Raw genomic sequence first — 14,591 nt, 5'->3', positions numbered from 1 at the left:
CTCATTGTGTGCAATTTTTCAGTCTCCTTAAAAAACAAAACAAAACAAAAAAACAACAACAAAAAAATAGAATAGTTACACTCTTTAGACCATATTTTAGTTTGTTTTTGTTTTTGAAGAAAATAGGTTCACTGTTAAGTGGAAGAGCGAGTTAAAATCTGACATAATTAAAAATCAGCCTTCCTTCCCTTCTCTGAGTTGCAAATTTTGTATGAAGCTAAGCTTCATTTGGGATCAGCTCAGATCATGATTAGCACTTCTACGTCAGTCTAATATAAAGTGGCCACAATTCCGATAATTAAAAGGGAACGCCTCCGTGAAATGATCCTTTAAAGAGAGTCAGCGCTTGTAAGAGGTGAGTCTGCGTTATTCACGAGCGCAGGACGCACAAACAGGCGTTAACACAGCGCTCCGTCCCGGCAGCTACACCTCCGCTAAGTAACGAGACCTTCAAAGCTTTTTTATGAGCCTATATTCCTTTACTTGGCCGCCCGAAATCCTTCTTTTGTGAGCGGTAAGCAGATGGTTAGCAGGAAGCATAGGCTTCTCTGGCTGACCGAGACTAATTTCTACGAGCTTTGCAAGCTTGCCACGTCCCCGCTCCTTTACCAGGCCGAGTAAAAACAGCTGGCTGCGGCTGAATTAAAAGCCATTAATAGCGCATCTCTCAAACATTAACACTAACGACCCTCCCTCCCTCTGTCAGAGCACGATGCAGTCCATCACTTTTATACAATCATCCCGCAGGGATTCAGATACAAGTTAAAGTTTAGGCGGCACCACGTGATACTCTGTAGTACAAGCCCAGAAGTGTTTTATAAATCACTGCGAAAGTGTGGATCCGCGGTGGTATTTACCGTTTAGTTTTTAATGCGTCAGTTTGACATAGCAATATTATTCATATTGCCAGTATTATTTATAATACTCAGAATATCCTGATAGCCTTTGATAGGCCTGTCTGTATAGGGATTACCATTACAGAGTGGCAGCTGCAGGAGATGCAATTCATTTACACTCCCAGTTATACTGATTACATTAAACACTTTTCCTAAGAGTGTTATAGTTTTTTTTCCGGCTGGGCCATGCCAGTTTACCAAATAGATGAACTTAACCATTATCTTGGCTCTCTTTCTGCTTCGTTAAGTGAAAGGGGCTGAGTAAATATGTTACCCATGCATGAGAGGCTCTCTATGGGCCGTCCTATTGTGCTGCGGGTCCGACAGGTGGTTGACTGTTTATTATTCCCTCATTATTTATCAGTGACGTGGGCGCATCGAGGAAAGGGAACTCCCCGTCTTTTCACTTAACCGGGACGAACAGATTGTGCTGACTGGTTGCTGCCTGGTTTATGACACCGGCCACCAGTCCATCCATCTCCACCCTGCAGCCGTTTAGCCGGCATCCACCTCCATCAGGGTCTGTTGACTCCGTTAAACGCCTTTTCTGGGTTAACACATCCATCCCGACAACTTCTGTTGTGCCGATTTCAGTGTGGTTTTAGCAAAACTGTTTAGCTTTGAATCATTACAACAAAACTGATAGCTTATTGTAAAATAAATGAATAAATAAAAATCTGCACGTCGAAAGTTTAACAATTTGTAGCTCTACATACTGCAAAATTCAAATTTACGAGAAAAATGACGCAGTTTGTTTCATTATGTTAAAGAAAAGTCTAATTTTGCACATTTTACATATTTGCACTCGATATTTTCAATTTGAATACAACGCCAAACTCGTTACCCACTAATATTTAAATACAAAAAAATGGTGCACTCTGAAATATAAGTAGGCTTTAGTTGAGGGAAAAGGGTAAACTTGAAATGTAAGTTCCGTACTTTTTGTGTTGGGTGTCCAAAATATGAATCCTCAAACACTACATAGCTCCAGAAGATTTTTTTTACATTTATTTTCACATGCATGAAAAAAATAAACAGGTAAAAATAAAAATCTGGAAACAGATCATTTGTTTTTTGGATCACGTTTGCATCACTTATTATACTTGCAATAGAAAAAGGAGAAACTAGTTTTGGCTGATTACAAACTACAATTCACATGATGGTGTGCTACACTAATAATCTAAAAAACAAACAAACAAACAAACAAAAAAACTGAGTCTTTTTTTACTTGCCAGTGTGGAAGTATTCATATAGTAAATCCAATTTTATTATAAGAAACAAGTATGCAGGAAAGTAGACAAGTCAGTGGAAGCAAATAGAAGATAAAAAATTAAATATACTTAATCAAATCAGGATATTCTTTGCATTTTCAATATGGCTGAAATGATCTAGTGGTACATACATTTATTGAAATCAACTACTTCAGTGAGATCATTGTAAATTACAACTTCTATAAAGCAATTACTAAAAAGAAGCCTTAAACTCATCTTTCTTTGATAACATTAAAATAATTTATGATAATCTTCATGCCCCCATCCCCTCCAATTTTTAATGATTTTGGTACTACTTGTTGAAGTTTGTGAGTGCTTGTGCCCTCACTGTATATCATTTGTCAGATGACTCCGGCCTTTAGCCCATACAGTTCTTAAAATGTCCCAGTGTGTACAGGTTTCAGATGAAGCTGAAATGGGTCTTTGCTCCTGCCATGTGAAGTTAACCAAACATCTATTTCAATGGATTCAGTTTGTGACCGGGCTTCACCTCAGCAGCAGCTCCCACTTGGGGTGTTTTGGCCGCGGCTTCACCTCACCGCTCGCTGCAGCACTGAAGGTCCCTGTGGCATCTGGTGCAGGCGGTGCAAAAGCCCCGCTCAACACTGAGCGAATTAGCGATGCCACAAGATTCAGAAGAACAGTGACAAGCATTAAATTGATATTAACTTTGTATTAAACATGGGCCCCTCCCTCTTCCCCAAATGGACGGGAGCCATATCAGGACACAAAGCGCTCTGTATGAACTCTAGCTGCACCTGTTCCCTCTCACTTGGTCATGGGAGTTCAACTTCTTAGTTTCACCCCAGGCTCCCTTTTTTGTTTGCTTCGCCACACACTGAATTCTTTTAGTTTGGCCTTTTGTTAGAATTTTTTTGATCTCATCTTCACAACCCCAAAGTTACATCTTATCAAATCGAAATCCTTAAGAACATCAATTTCACAGCAACCATCCAAACTTTAAATTGCAAGTTCTGCTCTCAGCCGCATAAAGTTTCCAAGCAGAATGGCTCTTTTCGGGCCAGACGAGGGACACTTGCCTCCCCTTTTTGCTGTTCATTTATTAGCAGTTGTTGGTATGGATGTCGAGTGGTGTCCTAATCCTTTTAAAACGCATGTTGGTACAGTTTGCATATCATTTTCTGATCTTGGAGAAAGGCCAGAACCCTCTCTATTCACAGGGATTCCCTGTCCTCTTTCAGTGGAGCCACTGCCAACAGCATTAGCATAATCTGACAACCAATACCATTGTCCGTGACCTTGTATGCAAAGTTAATTGCTCATTAATACCAGACAAAACAGAGGGGTGCAGAGGAAACATAGTAGTGCTTGAAATCCCTGTTTTAGAAGGGATAGGCAGGCAGGTGGAACATACTTGACTGGGTTATTAAACTCTACCTGAAGTTACTGCAATTACATCATGTCTGAAATATTTTAATGCTGGCTCCTGGTAAAAAAAAAAAAAATTAACAGACTCCAAAAAATTAAAATAAAAAACAAACAAACAAACAAAAAAATCACCTGGTATTTAGACACTTCATTTGAACTGCTTTTAAATAATTGTTGTTTAACTAACCTCTTTAGTTTTCTCAATAATCTGGTGCTGATATTGGAAACACGCACACAAAGGGTCATACACACTCTCTCAAAATTATATACAATTTGTCACAGTGGCTCAGTGCTAATCAATTGCAAATGTATCTCTGTGCATGTTTAATCTCATCTCGACATTAGTTTCACGGATTTGGGGCGATTTATGAGAGGAGACTCCACTCCACCACCCCCTCCCGAGCACCTGGCAGTCTTTTGGGGTAGCGTCATGTAAACACCCACTGCTTCAACGAGTGCCCTGTCTAAGGACCCAAGCGTCATTGCACAGCACGGAAAAGAAGGCCGGGTTGTGTGGTTGTCAAGACCGGTTTAGCTTAGGAGACCCATGGTGACATTAGTGGTGACTCTCCTGGTCAGCCCAACCTGCAGAACTTGTCTGATATAGATATAGCTGCTAATATCTGATTATTATGGAATGAACAGGCACTAGACAGGGCTCAGAAGGCCACTGAATGCAGCTGCCTAATGCTGTCTTTGTGCTCTGCAGAGCTGCACGAGAACAAGCTTGACACAATTAAAATAAAACCAAATGCTTGCTTGCATGTTTTCCAGCAATGAGCACAACAAGAAAGCTTGAAATAAGCAAAAAGCAACTATTTAGACAGAATGGAAGGTAGAAGAGTTTTATTATTCCCCCCCCCCCCCCATCTTTCCAACAAAGTTTTGATCGGGTTTAAATTTGTCAGTTGAAAACTCTGTCCTGGAAGTTTGTTGTTTACTAAGGCCGGAGGCCTCAAGAAGTGTGTGTGAGAGTGTGTTTGGGAGGGGTAGCTGCACAGGGCAGTTGAAGAAGGTGCTATGAATGGGGAAAGAAGGAGCTTGGGTGGAGGAGGGGATGCTTGACGGACTTCACTGCCTGTTGGCCCTGTAGCATTGATGCCGCGTTGGCCATATAATCGGATTGCCAGTGAGTGAAAGTGAGCCTGGGTGCTTATGTCAGTTTGCGTCTCGTCAAGCTGAATAATACGCATGGCCGGGGAGTGAAGCGGACGCTTGCCATTGAGGGCTCTCAGTACTTGTGGCTAAGCATTTCTAAAAGAGAGAAAAAGCCTCATTGGATTCATATATAATTCTCACTCAAGCGTTTTGATGCATTTGCATAACAGGGGGAAACCAGTGATCTTTTCAGTGCTGCTACTGCTCCTGCTGCACAAGTGTGTTTGCATGTAATACTGTGTGTGTCTGTGGGTGTGTGTCGAGCTGAGCTTTGCATAAACAAGGCTGACACGGTTCTTGTACTTGGCCTCATGATTAATCGAAGATCAACAAGAAAACAACAGAACATTTAGCATTTTCCACTTATCTTCTTTTACATTGAGAGAAAAACATTGTCAGAACCAAAGGTTTGCTATTTATTGTCATGAAAGAGCATGTACAAAGATCTTAACATTCAGTTATTTTTGCCTGAAACACTGTTCTATTTATTTATTTAAATTTTCTGTTAAAGTCAATAATGGTACCGAAATGCTCTTTTTTCTCATTGCCTGGGCTGGTGTTGTTTAGCCCACGTTTATAATTTTAAAAAATACACTGCTTTGTCCCCATTCTTAAGCTCAATTTATATGATTAATTGTTAAAGTGTTCACTTTCAGGATTTATTTGAGAGTACTGACTAAGTGGAATTCTTGAAAAATGAATGAAAAACAAAATAAAACCAATCTTTCTCCAAAGGCCAATTGAGGCTAGCTTTAAAAACAGCCTCTGTATATTCTCTATACTGAAATGTCAGACCTTACAGTGGAAATAATCACAAACACTAGCCAAAATATATATTAAAAACCCCCCAACTCATTTTATACAACTCAACAATTCAGATTATTAAGCCTTAAAGTTTTGCATTATTAGGGTTGTCGCTACTTTGGCAGATGTTGCTAGCTGCTAACTAGGCCTCGTATCTGCTAATGAACAACTGAACAACCGATCAAAAAGTCTCCATTCCTTTTTTTAAGAGAAATTTTATCATTATTTATAGATTACCACAAAAGAGGCATATATTAAAGTGGAATGATGGGGTGGCATTTGCTAAGCAAGCTAGCTAGCTAAATTTAAGCTATATTTAAGTCATTTAAAGCTGGTTGCTCCTTTTATTTCATTCTTTTTTTCATTCATCTTTGGGTTTTTAACTGTTCACTGGGAAACAAAGTTAAAATGTCACATCTGAGAGCTTGTAATGAACAGAATCTATTAAGTCAAAAATAAACAATATGAAAAATACTAACTCAGGACTTTAGCAACATTTAGTTGCAACACAAACTTGGAGCCAAATATGTGTCAGTATTATTGTTTCTTTCTTATTCTGTACTGCCAAAACAAGACCATTTGTAACGGTACCTACCATACTGTACAATATTATCCAATGTCTAGTTTACACTGGTTAATATTCAAAGTATATCACATATCATTATGTTGATATTTGAACCGCATGGTTCTGTGGGACATGATATGAGGTGGTGGTTTGCTAACAAGGGAGCTGCAGTTCCCTTCAACCCGGATGTGAACCTCCCGTCGGTCCATTTAGCCTGTTGAAACTCTGTGAGGCATGATGACCATCGGGGCAGTCAGGGTCTTTAGGTATAACAGTTGGGAGTAATGTGGTCTTACTGACTTTCCACACAGTGGACCCCCCGCACCTCAGTCTGAGTCCTGGAGCAGTCAAAGTCTTGCATCTCAAAGTCATATGCAGCCATTTGGAACCACTGGCCTGTGCTGGTTCTTATTCTCAGTGTGACTGATAATTTATCCCATCATTGCATTATGGGGGAATCTAATAGGCTCTAGGTGAGCTGACCTCTGCTCTGTAGCTCTTTAACTCCTCTTTTCTGCTTGTCAGTTCACCAAACCATCACTCTTCAGTTCCTTTCAAAATCTCCTTTCTTCTTCACTCTTCCTCTTTCTTCGGGTTTAGCAGCTATGTTGAGCTCTAAGCTGTTTCAACTTAGTGTGAAATAAAGTGCACAATATACCCAGATTCAAGGTTTTTGTTTTATGCAATTCTCACATCGATTTGTCAGAATTGCATTGTTTAAACTCACGACTAGGATGCGTGGTTAAACAGAGATGAGGTAGAGCTCCTTATTTCTTAAAGCTTTTGCAAACATTATGGGAGACTGCTGAAGTCTCTGGCTTTGTTGCGATTCCTCTGAATCTTCGACATTTCCATTCATCTCCTATTTCAAGTTGTTCAAAGCTGTATTGAGGTATATCTCAGAGTACTTTGTATATTATCTTTAGTTGAAGAGTCTTCCTAGAGACCTCTTGTACGTCTTACACTCTTGTACAATAGTGGAATGAAGGCAGCAGGGGGAAGGGTCACCTATTGCAGAGTGACCTCTGCTCTGCAGTCCCAAACAATAAGACGCTTGAGGTCAAGAAGAGAACAATGGACAGAGAGAGAGTCCACTCCAAAGAAAACAAATTGCAGAGGAGGAATGTGAAACTTTCACTTGCCTTCAAAAATCTCTTGAGGTAAAGCTTGAAGAAGAGATGCCACCCTTTCAAAACTACGCAATAGGTCAAGGATGCAAGGAACTTGACCTGCTCTTACAACTCATCTTCATGTTTAGGCAGCACAGAAGACATAAAAACAGAGAGTGACCTATTGTTTGCCCTGCTCCACACAGGCACAGATTATAGCTTCAGTTGTTCTAATTGGTTTTCATGAGGAAGAATGTGATTCTAGCTATTATCCATGACCACTGTGTCCTTGAACATTTTCCCACTGTCTTGTCTTTATGTCTACAGTTTGATGGATCTTTACAGACTTTTTACTATAGGGTTGATACAGTGGGACAAGGCAAGGATAATTGATCAAGGGAGCAGCAAATCTCAGTGTCACAGTCGGGGAATCCAGTCGTGTTAGCTTTACGACGTGTGTCCAAAAAGTCCAGCCCAGCCTGATCTCCAATTACATCCAAGATCCAAGCACATGGATGGGAAATTATAGCTACCATTTGTTGTTAGAAGCAGATGCATAATTTTATACTCATGCAACTCCTTGAATCAGAGCGGCAGTGATAATTCATGGAATCCGAGAAACTGAATTTTCTGCATGTTTGATGAAAAGAAGAAAAGACATTATTTGCAAATGATGACTGCTGCGTGAGACATTTGCAGCTTGTGAGCGATGGCCTGTGAAAACAGGCTGGGATAAAACAACAGACTGGCAATCACAATATAATGAAAGATTTACAGAATAATGACACATATGTTCCAATTTTACACCATTCATTGAACTGGGGACAATAATTCAAGGATTAAAGATGACAGGCTATGATAGGCCATCTCCTGAGTCCAAGGATCACAGCTCTATTCACATGCAAAGAGACTACACACACACACACACACTTTGAAATTTAGTTTTAATGACCAGACAGCACAAAAATGTTCACAGTAAGAAACCGATTCCTTCCAAACATTTCACAAGCTACCAATGACAATAGCACCAATGGTGTGCAGAAAACTAATTAATAAAAGCACAATCAATTCATTCACTGTTGCAACATCAGACAATGACAGCAGAATGAAGAGAGCAAGAGACAGTTGCAAAGGCCAGTTGAGAGAAACTATTCAGTCTTTCCTATGTCCTCCATACTCACAGAGGAGATGACAAAGAGCACCAGTTAATTAGCAAGAAGTAGCATCTCAAGGACCAAAGGAAAAAAAACTCCATTCACTTTCTCCGCTCACCTCTTGCTTATGAGGGAGACTGAAGAGTTCGAAGGAGGGGGGCAATGAGACGAGAGCAGGCTAAGCTCAGACTGAGAGCTGAGCTTCTGGCATGGAGCTGCCTTGCTTGATTTAATCTGGACAGTCATTCCTTTAATTTGCAAGGTCATTGTATCTAATGTGGGGGGGATTTCTATTGAGGCTGGTAAATAAGTGAAAGGCTTGGAGTGCGAGTCAACGATGTCCCCCTTCTGTCTGCTTGGTGAGACGCGGCTGTGGAGGAGGAAAGAGGATGAGAGGAGAAGAATAAAGCAGAGCGCGGGGATTTGGACATTTGGAGGATGAAGTTTTAATTAAGGCAATTCTCCTCTCCCTAAGGAGACTAATTTAGCCATACTTCCTCACAAGTGTATGAGACGATTGAAACAAGAAGCAAAGGAGAGGGCTGAAGGGCAGCCAATATTAGATCTATTGTAAAAGAAGATTTTGAAGTGCTTGAATGTGTCATTCAAGAGAAAAATAACTGTGAGAGGGGGAAAAAAGACAGCCGGACAGTTGGTGTGCTTTCAGAAAAGAAAAAAGGAAATGAATACAATCCTTATTATCAATTTGGAAATATTACTCTTAAAGCACAAACTTTGGTGTTAAAATTTAAAAAGCAGGTAAACTGGATTTTCTTTTACATTCTTTAGTGGTAAACGTGCAGCTTAGGAAACAATCGAATGACCCAAGGAATTAACATTTGCCATCGCACCAGGAGCAGAAGGGTAACAGCTTGCAAATAAATCTTGGATTGAGGGAACCTGGTTGGATTAAATGTTGTTTTTGTTTAACTTGTTTAAATGGAGGCCTGATCAGAGCAAAGAACTCCCTGAGGTGCACAGGCTGAGGTGCAAACAAAGGTAGGCCTGCCTGGGCTAAAGTCTCTGAGGACTCGGGAATATGCAAAGCCCTGCACCTCCACCACCGAGGCTGAATTTGAATGGCTTAAACCAAGCAGCACCATAAGGAGGCAACAATCAGCTCCCCAAGCCACCGGGCTTTACATATAAAGGTTATAAAATGTAAATAGATGACAGTAGCTGGGATGTCAGGGGCTTAAGTAGGGAAATGCAAGTTTGTATAAAGTGACAGCCAAACAAATAAAATGTATAAATAACTGTAATGTTAGCCTTGGATGAAACCTAGGCGTGGGAGGGGAGTTAAAAAAAAACAAAACAACTAGAGTAGAGTTCATTGCCCGTGATAGACAGTGTCAATCAAACCAGTGTGTGGAAAGCCTCACCGCCCAGGTCTTTGAGGACACATTGACTCCCTGTTCATCTTCACTGCACCACTCTACACTCCTGAGAGATGGCTACATGGGAACTGAGCAGTAGTCAAAATTATCCATTTGACCTTTTCTTCCATTTGACTCTGCTGAATTCAATAACCTACACAATGATAGCAATAATAATAATAATTCCATTTCATGCCTTATCCCATAGCATTTCTTTCAGCAGCAGTGAAAGTGTACTTTATTAGAAGTAATGCTGAACCATCATCATCATTAACATTTTTCTCCAAAAAAGGCAATATATACCAATATATACTGGTTCATGTAGGCTGTTTCATGAGTTATTATTTACAACTACAGATAAATTATTTAAAAGTTAATAACAAAATGCAGCTCAAATAATAACTGATGGTTTTCAAATTGCATTTTGCCAAATGCGGTACCTCTGCTGATATCCACATCGACTTTTTGCATGCATGCATGCAAGTAACACCTGTTCAAATGCAACTGCCCACAAGGACCGTGACTAAAGATGGAAGCCTGAAAAGATCAAGTACCAAAAAATCTTGTCCTTTGCAGATAGAATCTGAATTTGAAGATATAAGTTTATAGAGAATAGAAAATCCACTTTTACGTGCTTGAACCAGTTAATTTAAGAAGGAAAAAAAAGGATTCAGTCTTTCCACAAATTTGCATAAAACCCCCAAACATGATCTCTTCTTTTAGGAAAATGGATGAGCTAACAAAAATGACCAACAGTTTCCTTAACCATAACCAAGTGATTATAGCATTACTCAACTAACTAGCAGAGGTTTTTTTTTTTTTTTTTTTTTAATCTGACAAAGTACTAATGTATTAAGTAAATTCCCACCTACCAGTTGGGGTAAATTAGCCAGATAATCCTGCTGTGTCAGTAAATGTCAATGTGATACTTCCTGCAGCCAGGAACCTGCTGACAGACACCACAACAGTGCTAACTAGGGCCTTTTAGAGATGCAGGATAATGGTTAGCTTGCTAGTACAACCTCAGCATTTCAACATCTGTCTCTTTCAAAGGTCAACAGGAAGGAAGATGACAGCTATTTCCTGGTAATGCCAAACCAAGATGCCTGGCTATAGAGCTGCCTACCAGGTGTGATTATTTCATGTTATCAGCGATCTGAAGCTAGTTATGAATCTAAGAGCAATATAAAGTGGATGGTAACAGAATGCCAACAAGCACAACTATCAAAGGCCTAATTTGATATCATCTATATACATAATGGTTTTTGATATGTCTGATGAGTAATGAATATCCAAATAGCAGCATTGTGCTTGCAGTGGTCAATATGGAAATGATGACTTTCCAAACGGCTGTGACTCTTTGTGAGAGTCGTGAACATTTGTAAGCATGAGAAGGTCGGGAGAAAAGACTCTTTTTCTTGGAGAAGTGTGGAAACTTTTTGGAGGGAGGACGGTTTCAGGGGTTGTGCTCAAATCGCCGGAAAATTCAAAGTGGGAGAGTGGAGGGGGTGGATCTGCCAGAACAGAAGGGTGGAGGAGAGGTGGAGGGAGGGGTGATGTATGGATGCGTAAGAGTAAGAGTTTATTCACTGGCGTCTGAGGGAGCCTTTCAGAGCCACTGAGTGAGTGTCTATAGTGGAGCAATCAACCATAGGACTAGAAGGCTTTATCTCTAAAATACAACCCCACCTCCACCACCCCATCCCACCCCATCCTTCAAACACACACACACACACACACACACACACACACACACACACACACACACACACACACACACACACACACACACACACACACACACAGTCTTTCTGGTACCTGTGAGAGTCTCTCATGTGCGGCTAAGGGTGCCATTGAGGGAGACAGCAGGGAGAATGGCCCATGAGCAACAAACAATTCAGAGGAGTCTATCATTCTGTGTGGTGTTGTCTTAGGGATTGAATAGAACCACTGTGACCCCACCACCACCACCACCACCTCCTCCTCCTCTCTTCTATATCAACCCCTCCTATCTGCTGCCAACCACTCCACCATTACTATCTCCAACTTTCACAAGCCGCTCTCTCTTCAGGCATAGGCTGTCATTTTTATGGAACTAGAATAACGTACGTTTTTAACACATCCCTTTTTTCTTTTTTTTAAAAAATGCGTCAGATATGTGCTCTAGTTTTTACTGTCTTGCAAGGCTGAGTTTAATGCCTTGATGCAGAAACATTCACTTGCCTCTGTTCCATATACTGTCTCTAAAAAGTGCACCATAGTTTACATAGCTCTCAGCTCTCAGTTTGCATAGCTCTCAGAGTGCAGGTTTCCAGATGATTCCTGTATAAGGTTGGGATTGGGGTATTAGGCAAATCCTAAAATCAGGGCTTGGCTTATGATATACTGAACCATTCCTCAGGATGACAGTGGTCCAAAGGCTAACTGCTTTAGCTTTTTTACATTTTTCTTTACATTATTACTGACATTTAATTTTTATTTTTTAATTTTTTTAGAAGAAGAAGAAACTAAAGTTACATTTCATGATCACACAAACAGTAGGGTAAACTATATATCAAGCCATTCAGCAAAACTGTTCCCAATGTCACCAGACCTTGTATCTGCTAAAAAACATTTGGAAGTAAACAAACTGATGGATGACTGAAGCTCAGAAGTTAAGGACACTTGCTGTATATTCATTTTACAGTAATATGCTGTAATATTTAGCTACATACTTGATACAGTTAAATGAACAGCTTGACATGACAACATTCATATCGTCATATATTTTTGTACAGCACATGCTTAGAATGCTCTTTTTTTCCTAATTACTGGACTAAAACTTTGAACATGTTTAGATGAGATCATTTGAAATGTGGTGGCAGATATGACTTGGAAAACTGATGAAGCAGTTGAACATTTTTCTGAATGTTCTGAATTAGCTCATAGACTGAAAATTTAACACTTGATAATTCTACAAAACTTTGTTCTAATAAATATTTTAAAAATAGAAAGTTACACAGTAGAATAAATCAACTTCAATAAAACAAATATAGTATATGAAGTGCCCTGGCTTTTGTGACTTGGCGCTATATCATCTAAATTAAATTAAAATGAATACCGTACTGTGTGTTGTGCTGAGAGGCCAAAGTGTGACTTGAAAATTAGAAATGTTTGTCTTCACTGGACCTTTGACTCCTAAGTTGAAAAATGGAGTGGAATTACTTTTTAAAACCAAACTTGTTGTCATTTTTTCCTGGAATAGCTGTAAACTCTGTATGTTAGCTGTATGAATCAACCCCATGGGCCAAAATAGTACTGTTCAATATCAATGTTTTACAGTAATTCATGTAGTATTTCTGCAACAGTCACAGACATGGAAGAACCACTGAGGATAACTTTGGGGAATTATTACTCCTATGCTATGTTTAAAGGATGGTTAAGAGTATAAGGCTGAAACATGAAGTAAGGAAAACTATCACAGTAATATTGCCCCTCACCGTATAATGTTAGTAGAAATGCTGCTTTGCACAAGCTTGGTGCCTGATAAGCTTTCACACTAGACTGGACTGTTTAAACATTGAAATCTGTTAGCTGTAGCACATCACCCACACAAAAACCCTGGCATCTAGACTTTAAGCTCATGGCTCCACACACATAAGAAACTGGGGAGTGAGGAGTAAGCCTTTCCCTGGAACCTACAGGTGGATGCCTGGGCTGAAATAGGCATCAGCACAGACATGTGATGGGGAGAGATGGGATCACCAGATTAGGAGGATATGTGGATCTATGGTATAAGTGAGGTGTGTAAGCATGTATGGTGCACTGCAGCTCAAGTCACCTGCCTAAAGTAGCTTTGCTCCATTTCTCCAACTTTCAGTTTATATTGATTGCCTGAATTAAATACAGGAAAAGGAATGCTCTTACCCCGAGAGGGTGAAAACAGCAGTGTATACCCAGAAAACAGGGCTGAAACCCCAGTGTCATCAAAGCTGGTCAGTTTTTGGTACAGTAAAAAGATGAGTATTGACACTGAGTAGAATAAATGATAAGCCAGATATTTGTTTAGTTCCCATTGTTTTTAATAAAAGAACTTTGTACTGTGTTAAGTTTTCACGTTCCATATACCAGAAAGTCCCACTTTCTCTAACACAGCCTCCTCTATTGAGCTCTGGGAAAAGCAGGAGGAGCATCACTTATCCCAACATATGGTCCCGTGATCCCTTCTCCCTGATCTGTCGACAGCATCTGTTGCCAAGTGCATAACACAGACAGAAATTACAAACATTGTGTAGATGACACCAGGAGAAGACCAGGGGAGCACTCAGAGTTGGAAGGAAAGGTACGGAGAGGGCACGGGGCTGGTGGCCACTGGGGTAAGGTGGGGGTGTGTGTGAGGGCACCAGGAGGGCGTAAATAGAAAGGCATAGAATACAGTCATTACCCACCCAGGGCTATTCCTCTCTGGCCCATTAGCTGCTGGCGGCCGTGACCAATTGGGTTTTGTCGCTCCTAGCAGGGTCATCCAGTGGTGGTCTGGGCCTTTTCTATAATGGACGCTCACTCAGCCGTCCTCACACAAAACCTTTAAGAGGGAAAGAAATTCTCTCCCTGACTCCCTCTCCTCTCCCTCTCAGTTTAAAAGGAGCCAGTCAGGCAAGAAAGCGAAAGAGTGAAAAGTGATCATGAAAGGAGATTTGTTGCAATGCGAGACGTGCAGGGAAGTGATCGTTTAGCCACACGTGGGTTGAAGGGGGACTCCATGGCGGTGGGTCTTGTTAACCCTCTTGACTTGTATGCCAGAAACCACATCAAATTGCTCTGCGCCTCAAAGTCTGCGGACGTGGTTCCTTGTGGGATAAGCTCACAACTTCACAACCTAGCGGCGTG

This window comes from Perissodus microlepis, chromosome 1 (genome assembly GCF_051167445.1).
Source record: "Perissodus microlepis isolate ML-2025 ecotype Zambia chromosome 1, ASM5116744v1, whole genome shotgun sequence".
Taxonomy (NCBI): Eukaryota; Metazoa; Chordata; class Actinopteri; order Cichliformes; family Cichlidae; genus Perissodus; species Perissodus microlepis.
This window is presented reverse-complemented; position numbering follows the sequence as displayed.